The following is a 10,492-nucleotide window of genomic DNA, read 5'->3' as shown; positions in this document are numbered from 1 at the left end:
ACATACATACACACACATACTGTACATACATACACACACACATACTGTACATACAAACATACACACACATATACTGTACATACACACACACATACTGTACATACATACACACACATACTGTACATACATACATACACACACATATACTGTACATACATACATACACACACATATACTGTACATACATACACACACACATACTGTACACACATACACACACACATACTGTGCACACATACACACACATACTGTACACACATACACACACACATATACTGTACACACATACACACACACATACTGTACACACATACACACACATACTGTACATACATACATACACACAGACATACTGTACATACATACATACACACAGACATACTGTACATACATACATACACACACACACATACTGTACATACATACACACACACATACTGTACATACATACATACACACACATATACTGTACATACATACATACACACACATATACTGTACATACATACACACACACATACTGTACACACATACACACACACATACTGTACACACATACACACACATACTGTACATACATACACACACATATACTGTACACACATACACACACACACATACTGTACACACATACACACACACACATACTGTACATACATACACACACACACATACTGTACATACATACACACACACATACTGTACATACATACACACACACATACTGTACATACATATACTGTACATACATACACACACATATATACTGTACATACATACACACACACATACTGTACATACATACACACACACATACTGTACATACATATACTGTACATACATACACACACATATATACTGTACATACATACACACACATATATACTGTACATACATACACACACACACATACTGTACATACATACACACACACACATACTGTACATACATACACACACACATACTGTACATACATACACATACACATATACTGTACATACATACACACACACATACTGTACATACATACACACACACATACTGTACATACATACACACACACACACTGTACATACATACATACACACACACACACTGTACATACATACATACACACACACACATACTGTACATACATACATACATACACACACATATACTTTACATACATACATACACACACACATACTGTACATACATACACACACACATACTGTACATACATACACATACACATATACTGTACATACATACACACACACATACTGTACATACATACACACACACATACTGTACACACATACACACACACATACTGTACACACATACACACACATATACTGTACACACATACACATACTGTACATACATACACACACACATACTGTACATACATACACACACATACTGTACATACATACACACACACATATACTGTACATACATACACACACATACTGTACATACATACACACACACATATACTGTACATACATACACACACATACTGTACATACATACACACACACATACTGTACACACATACACACACATATACTGTACACACATACACACACACACATACTGTACACACATACACACACACACATACTGTACATACATACACACACACACATACTGTACATACATACACACACACACATACTGTACATACATACACACACACACATATACTGTACATATAGACACACACACATACTGTACATACATACACACACACACATACTGTACATACACACACACACATACTGTACATACATACACACACACACATACTGTACATACATACACACACACACACATACTGTACATACATACACACACACACACACACACACACACATACACACACACACACACATCAGAGTTTTAATAAACACAGCAACCTCCAGTTCTCATCTGTTGTAAGTGTAATTGTAGAGATCTGATATATTGTCATTGTTGTGTGTGAGATGGAGAGTAAATGTAGTGTATATAAAGATTTTGTGTAGTTCATGTTTTCAATGCTAAAACTGAGTGTGTTAAGTGTGAGAAGGTTTTCTTTCTTGCAGGATGAGGAACTGCAGTATTACAGATGAAGGTTGTGCTGCTCTGGCTTCAGCTCTGAGGTCAAACTCCTCATCACACCTGAGAGAACTGGATCTGGACGATAATAATCCAGGAGAATCAGGAGTGAAGCTGCTCTCTGATCTACTGAAGGATCCACACTGTAAACTGGAGACACTACAGTGAGTTACTGACTTCCTGTCTCTTTACTCTACTGTATTGTAAGACAGTGAGTAATATTCAGTGTGTTCTGTAAAATGTCACATCTAGTGTGTGCATTACGCTTCTGTTGTTCATAAGGAATGTGATGAGTGACTCTGTTTAACGTTGTCTGTAATTCTGTCCTGTTTTTCAGAATTAAAGGTTATAAACTCACCAGGTCTGGTGTATGACCGGAGTCTGACCTGAAACCTCTTGTCCAGGATAAAGCAGTAGTGGTGAAGCGTTAGAACCCGTCCCACATTTCCAGCAGTTTGGGAGCTGAATCATTCATATTCAGATGTAGAAGTTCCAGAACAATAACCGTGACTGACCACATCCTTTTATCCACTCAGCTACAAGTTACTTCAGGCTTTAATCACATATTTTACAATCCAAAGTCCAATCCTTCAGCATCTACACACAACACAGAGATATCATCACACCATCACACTGATTACACAAACACACATCCAGCTGTTGATGTTTATAGTCAATTTTTACCTCCTTTTTTTATATCACATTTGTTTCTGCACAGATGATTGAGTTACAGTTGGAATATTTATCTTTTTTTTTTCTTTAAAAATGATTACTTATTTTCATATCTCTGTTGTTTGTTTGCTAATCTGTGTTTAACTGTAACCATGGTAACAGGTCTGCTGATTGATTTGTTGTTGTAGTGACCCAGTTTTGTATATATGTTGTATACATGTCATTTCCACTGTGTGTAATTACAGAATAAACAGTGAGTGTGAGTGAAACACAACAATTCAGGTGTTTGAGGTGTGTTTGATCACAAACCTTTCTGAAGCAGTAACTGTTCTGTCTCAGTAACATGATCACTTCCTGTCTCTCAGGTGCTGCAGTATTGGGTGTGGAGCTGAACACAGGAAGTTACTGCAAGGAAAACATTCAACAATTCAATTTAATGAACAATTCAATCTCAACAACTTAATGTAAGTCCTACATGATGGAGCAGACTGGAGCCCAGTGTTAGACCCAAATCATGTTCATTCACATGTTAAAGAAAACTGCTGCATCTTTGTGGAAGTCCGTGTCATTCACAAGGAAGCAGTTTACTGGAACGGATCAGAATCTGAATCACTTCACTGCCTGTGAGTTGGGACACAGGTTTAGGATCAGACTCAGGAGAACACTGTATTCAAGTGGAACCTTAAATTAATATAAGTTCTCAAAATAGACCTGCACATGTAAACAAGATCAATTGTGGAGATACCTGTTTGCCTGAGGGAAAAAGCTGTTCAACCATCTGGTTGTGTGGGTCCGAATGCTTCAGTACCTCTTTCCGGATGGCAGAAGGGTGAAGAGTGTGTGTTTGGGTGTGTGGGGTCGTCCACAATGCTGTTTGCTTTGAGGATGCAGCGTGTGGAGTAAATGTGGTCTCCCAGTCAGGAAATCCAGGATCCAGTTGCAGAGGGAGGTGTTGGTGCCCAGCAGACTCACTAGTAGAGAGAAATTGTACCATGGTCAAATAAGTCAAACTTAAAAAAGTCCTTGTTCATCTTAAGTAGAAGCTGGTTCTCAAAGTTATGCCAATTAATTGCTCCACTTCTTGGGCTGAAGATCAATCCAGCTTCACTAAAAAGTCTCTCACAGGCCTCTGAGGCAGGGAGGGCTGTGTCCAGCTTAAGTGACAGGTTGGATAAGGAAAGAAAGGAAAGAAAACATTTTCTTATTCCACAAGCAAGTTGTCTGTTACAGAACTCGATAGTGATCCAGTGCAATCACACAATCTAGACTATTACAGCATTACAGCACGTCTAAGATCATATTAATTAGGTCTACTGCATCCTCGCTGTCTAACCTGGACTTTGTCCTGACTCCGAGCCGCTCAACAGCTGGCATTTCTCACTTAACATCTGTCTGTGCAGAAGATTTATTCATCTTCTGCACACGCTTCATGCTCATGAGGGTCGCAGAGTGAACGAGTCAGGAATACACTCTGGATGAAACCCCAGTACTACACACACACACACACACAAACACACACACACAGGGCACAATTTAGTATTAAATCCATCCACTGCTCCTATTGTGTGTAAGCTCTAGAGAGAGTGTGGTGTGTGGAAACCCCTGAAGTCAAGTTCGCCGATGACACGACCGTGGTGGGTCTCATCAGCAAGAACGACGAGTCAGCATACAGAGAGGAGGTGCAGCGGCTAACAGCCTGGTGTAGAGCCAACAACCTGTCTCTGAACGTCGACAAGACTAAAGAGATGCTTGTTGACTTCAGGAGAGCACAGAGTGACCATTCTCCACTGTTCATCGACGGATCCTCTGTGGAGATCGTCAAGAGCACCAAATTCCTTGGTGTTCATCTAGCAGAGAACTTCACCTGGTCACTCAACACCAGCTCCATCACCAAGAAAGCCCAGCAGCGCCTCTACTTCCTGAGGAGGCTGAGGAAAGCCCACACTGCAAAAACTAAAATCTAAGAAAGTAAAAAAAGTCTTATTTCTAGAAAATATGTCTTGTTTTTTTACATGAAAGATAAAAAGTCTTATAAAACATATTGCACATTAGATTCTAAATCTTAGTTCAATAAATTTTGACTTGATCGGTCTTACCAAGTAAATTTTAACTCATTTTAATCTCCATTTTACTAGAAACATGTGACAGCTATAAAGTGCAACCTGTTGTTCATATTGAGTTAGATTGCTGTGCTAGATTTAAGAATAAGACCACACCTAAAAATTCCAATTTCAAGAATCTTTAGTAAAGACAAAGATTTAAGTATTTAATTTTTGTCTGTTCAAGTAAGACAAATTTCTGTGAACATAAACACTTCATGAAAAGGTGTTCCATTCTGATTTATTACGTACGTAAAGTTTTGAAAAGCATGTGACCTGAGGCTGAGCTCTGATTGGCTTGTTTCGAATTTTCCTCAGGCCGCCGCACTCTGCGCTCCGGACCCGCCCACTTTTGTTGTTAGCGAATCAATATTATTGTTATATATTTTGGCCTCATGTGATTGGACCATTCTCAACGAGTCTCATTACCGCGCAGCAGATGGTCAGTTAACGGACAGGTACTGATTAATATGGAAGCAAGCGAAATATCGCGAGATGAAAGAAAATTCGGTTCTATCTTTACAAAAATAAACTTTCACAAGGAGTTCGGATGAAGAAAAGAAAAGAATCAAGGAGCTTGGACCACATCGACCCAATCTGCAAACTCAGCAGCAGTCAGTTTTTTAATGATTACCTTCATTACATTACTGATAATAAACCCACATTGAACTCAGATTCACTGATTTACAGTACAGTAATTGCATGCTTTTGGGTATTGGATATAATTATCCCAACTTCTCATCAGTGCATTGATTCAGTGACGGGATGACGTTTTGTACTGCGCATGTGCGAGCAGTGCGCTAACGTGCTAGTTATGAAAAGGCATTTCCTCCTGCCAGATTCTCACCATGGAGGAGCTCGATGATGCTGCAGTTTCCACTTTAAAAGGTTAGTCATTTGTTCAAAGTTGTTGAAATTTTATTAATTCACTCTGTTGGTCATTCTTTGTTTGAAATCGAGTTTTAATCGAATATGTTTCCCACTGGAAACCCGTTCCTGCAAACAAATGAAATCAGCTGAACATTTTACAAAGTTCAGTCTCTTTTTTGAGATCTGTTCAATAATGAGATTTCATTCTGTCCCATTTTGCTCTCCATCTTGTGGTAGTACTATTTAGTATTATTTTGTATTTTTTTTATTATTCTTATTTATTAAAAGCAGCTTATTATTTAAATATAACCTCTTTGTGAGATCATACAGGCCAATTCAACTGAACAATCACTTCTACTGCTTTATTTTATCATTAACACTTCATAATAAACTTGTATTATTTGGCATTAGTCATCTGTATCTTTACAATGCTTGTAGCCTAGATCTTTGTCAGCAGCAACATACGTTTTTATATTTATGATGATTACAGTAACATTAGTTATTTCATTATGAACTCTACAGTGAGCATTTGTACTGTTTAATTTATTATTGTGAAATATTATAATTGATGACATTATAATTATTATTATAGATTATAATAAATATAAGTGTTTTACTGGTTAAATGCTGTAAACATATGTTGATTTGTCAACATGCATAAAGCATTTACTGATTTACTGTTAGTAAATATAAAAAAGTGTTATATTCATATTTTATCATTATAATGTGTTTGTTTCATATCATTCATGTTTCTGTTGGTTTCAGAAAATTGTTTATTAATGATAAAATGTTAAATGTTTTTAAAAAGCTATAAAAAAATGAATAGATTTTTTACGGTATATAAATTCTGCATGCAAAGAATGACCCATATGCATCAATGCTAACTAACATATTTCTACGTTTTCTAAGCTGCTAACATTGGGGAAGACATTTTACCGTCTCTTTCAAGAGAGGATATTTGATATCTCTTTCCTGGTCCTGAGCCATTTGGCTTTTGACTCATAAGGAAGAACAGGTAATTTTATATAAAATACTTGTGTATACATGTATACACAATATACATACAAACCTAGTTTTTTAGTTCAAATTAATATAGATCATCTCGTGTGTGTGTGTGTGTGTGTGTGTTTCAACTAGTTGAACATGCCATTGCTGTTTTTACCGCCCTGCCACTGCTCTTCCCATCCGGCTCTGCAGCACCCAAGAAAAGGGGCCCAATCAGTGAGGCTCTTTTTCATGTTCTTACGGTGAGTTTTGCTTTTGTAGTGTTATCTAATTAGCAGGTGTTTAAGAGGCCTACACTTTCAATTAAATAATGGGTTAAAAACAAGATTTGGCTACTCAAATTGCTCACCCAGTGTTAAAAATAACCTGATAAAATTACCTACATGCTCAGCCTTTGGCAAAAAAAAACCCCAAACAACTCCTTTTGTAGATTGTAAATGCTGTTACATGTAATGTGAATATCTGAGTAAAACTCATCTGTTAAAGGACATTTGGAGCAGTGTGGTTGTCTGCGATGTCTTCATATTTACCAAGGTGGAGCTACGACTCAAACTGGAGACAGATGTCTCACTAATCATTCCCACTGCACAATATATTTTGCTTTTTATGTTGTTTGTAGTCTAAAATCATATTATTGGTCTTCTAGCCCTCAGAGGATCCAGATACCTACGCCCACCAGCGTGTGCTTTCCAGTCCTGTTGTGCTGGTTGGTGAGGACAACTGCATGGTGGTTATAGGTACAACTCCAGTTGTAGAATTTGAGAAATTCTATCTCCTGGCCTGTTACTATGCTTTTCACCTGACCTATCCCAAGTGTATTTTTTGTCAGCCTTGGATATTTGTTAAAGTGGCCACCTTTTGGTTAATGATCTTTTAATAAAGGTTCTCAAAATAGATTGTTGTTTGTTTCTTCATTTAATTTTTTTTTTTTAGAATTTGTTTTTTAGTTTTTTGTTTTTTTGAGAATTGTCATCTCATTTTAGGTTATTGTACATTTTGGAAAAACTCTCAAAACAAGCTCAGTTTATGGTTAAAAATTCTAGTTTTAATGCAGTCTTCACTAAAATTATGCATTATTCTTGCTTATAAAAAGGCAAAACTGCAGTTTTAAGCAGGTTTGTCTACTTTTAAGACCCAACTGTATTTTTACTGACTAGATTTTAGGTCAGATTCTTGTTTAATGGGATTTTTACTAAAATGACTTAATATGCAATGCTTAAAAAAGGAAGAAACATAATAGTTTTAAACATATTTGTCTAGTTTTAAGGTCCGATTGAGTTTATTAGTGACTAGATATTTTTGCTATTTTTAAGAATTCTTATCAAGTCAGTTTTGCTTACCCCATTGGCAGATTTTTTTTCCTTGTTTTTAGCAGACTTTAACTAAATTTAAGTTTTTAGCTTCTTTCAAGAAGGGCATTTTTTTCAGTGCATCTCCCTCCCCCCATCCTGACTGTGTTCTACAGAGGGACCATCGAGAACGTCCTGAGCAGCTGCATCACTGCCTGGTTTGGGAACTGCACCGTCTCAGATCACAAGACCCTTCAGGGGATAGTGAGGACAGCTGAGAAGATCATCAGAGTCTCTCTCCCCTCAATCACGGACATTTACACTGCACACTGCATCCACAAAGCTAACAACATTGTGGATCACCCCACACACCCCTCACACACACTCTTCACTCTCCTGCCATCTGGAAAGAGGTACCGGAGCATTCGGGCCCTCACAACCAGACTGTGTAACAGTTTCTTTCCTCAAGCTATCAGGCTTCAACACCCGGGACTGAACTGTACAAAACTCTCTCTCACACACACACACACACTCTCTCTCACCTGTGTGGACACGCACACAACTTATATTGATCAATAATTATTGCACTACCTCACCCCTTGTGTTTATTACATCTGCTGCTATATTTATATTTATATTTATTTCTATTTTGCACTACCTCAACCGCTGCTACTGTATTTCTGCACAACATGTTGTCAGGTCTCAAAGTTGTACATCATTTCATTTTATTTCATTTCATTTATATTTCATTGCACATGTTCTCTTTTTCAGCACTAGTGTCCTGTTTTTCTGTGTTGTCTTTTTGTACTTATTGTTTCTGCACTGTCTTGTCTTTGCTCTGTTTGCACCTAGCTGCACACTTTGCACTTTATGTGGCTTGGACAAACTTCTGTCCTAGCTCTGTGTTGTTGTTTGTGTTTGATCTTTATGTTGTATGTTTCTGTAGCACCAGCTCCTGGAGAAACGGTGTTTCATGTCACTATGTACTGCGTCAGATATATGTGGTTGAAATGACAATAAAGCTTCTTGAATCTTGAAGATGTGCCGTTTAAAGTCACTGAGATTTTTCTTCATTCTGATATGTGATGTGAACTTGAACTGAAGACGTGTATCTGTAATGATTAGGCATAACATTCTGAGCACTGAGAGCAGTTCAGTGGGGTGCAGACTGCAGCTCTTGTGGGGTGTTCCCGGTCTGCAGTGGTCAGTATCTATCAAAAGTGGTCCAAGGAAGGAACAGTGGTGGAGACGGGGTCATGGGTGAAGGCTCATTGACGTATGTGAGGAGCGAATGCTGGACCGTGTGATCCGATCCAACAGATGAGCTACTGTTGATCAAACTACTGAAGAAGTTAATGCTGGTTCTGATAGAAAGGTGTCAGAATACACAGTGCAGGACAGTTTGTTGTGTATGGGGCTGCAGAGCCACAGACCAGTCACGGTGCCCATGCTGACCCCTGTGCACCACTGAAAGCACCAACAATGGACACGTCAGCATCAGAACTGGACCACGGAGCAATGGAAGAAGGTGGCCTGGTCTGATGAGTCATGTTTTCTTTTACATCACATGGATGGCCGGGTGTGTGTGTCTCTTATCTGGGGAACACATGGCACCAGGATGCACTATGGGAAGAAGGCGAGCCGGTGGAGGCAGTGTCCTGCTTTGGTCAGTGTTCTGCTGGGATACCTTGGGTCCTGCCATCCATGTGGATGTTACTTTGACACGTTCCACCTACCTAAGCATTGTTACAGAACATGTTCATGGAAACGGTATTCCCTGATGGCTGTGTCCTCTTTCAGCAGGATAATGCTCCGTGACACAAAGCAGAAATGGTTGAGGAATGGTTTGATGACCACAACAACCAGTTTGAGGTGTTGACACTACCTCGAAATTCCCCAGATCTCAAGTCAATCCAGCATCTGTGGGATGTGCATCAAACAAGTCCGATCCATGGAGTCCCCACCTCACAACTTACAGGACGTAAAGGTACCACATGCATGTACCAGATACCACAGCACACCTTCAGGGATCTAGTGGAGTCCATGCCTCGATGGGTCAGGGCTGTTTTGGCAGCAAAAGGTGGACCAACACAATATTATGCAGGTGGTCATAATGTTATGGCTGATCAGTGAATGCTGCTTTTTTTATTTATTTCATAACATGAACTATTCTGCAGAAAGGATCGTATAAATCTGTGTTTGGGCTCCAAGAAGGAGTATTCTCCTAAACCATGCTAACAGTCTAGCATTTCTGTACAATTTTTACATAATAATAATAATAATAATAATAATATAGTACTGTTTGTATGTGTTTAATACTAAATAAAAGTTCACTGTATGATATAGACAGTAAAAAGTGTGTTTTTAATCAGCTCCAGTTTTTTAGAACTTATCCTCAGACACACATCACAATCTAGAGGTAAGTTGACTTTTCGGGTTGTCTGATTAGAAATGTTATCTATAACTGAATTC

General features: G+C 38.4%; 1 protein-coding gene, 1 long non-coding RNA gene and 1 pseudogene across 3 annotated transcripts in view; 2 read left to right on the top strand and 1 right to left on the bottom strand.

The window, feature by feature from the left end:
* Positions 1-10,492, top strand: part of LOC131348986 (NACHT, LRR and PYD domains-containing protein 3-like) — a 333,823-nt pseudogene that overhangs the window by 14,444 nt on the left and 308,887 nt on the right.
* Positions 1-10,492, bottom strand: part of LOC131348988 (NACHT, LRR and PYD domains-containing protein 3-like) — a 412,464-nt gene that overhangs the window by 304,930 nt on the left and 97,042 nt on the right. The window lies entirely within an intron of this gene.
* Positions 4,839-7,592, top strand: LOC131349015 (uncharacterized). Its single transcript, XR_009204017.1, has 4 exons — positions 4,839-5,744; positions 6,636-6,741; positions 6,864-6,973; positions 7,378-7,592. It is a non-coding gene; the product is annotated as an uncharacterized LOC131349015 (long non-coding RNA).

Source organism: Hemibagrus wyckioides, linkage group LG29, assembly GCF_019097595.1.
Source record: "Hemibagrus wyckioides isolate EC202008001 linkage group LG29, SWU_Hwy_1.0, whole genome shotgun sequence".
NCBI lineage: Eukaryota > Metazoa > Chordata > Actinopteri > Siluriformes > Bagridae > Hemibagrus > Hemibagrus wyckioides.
Note: the sequence above shows the minus strand (reverse complement) of the source record. Positions and strands in the feature narration are given on the sequence as shown.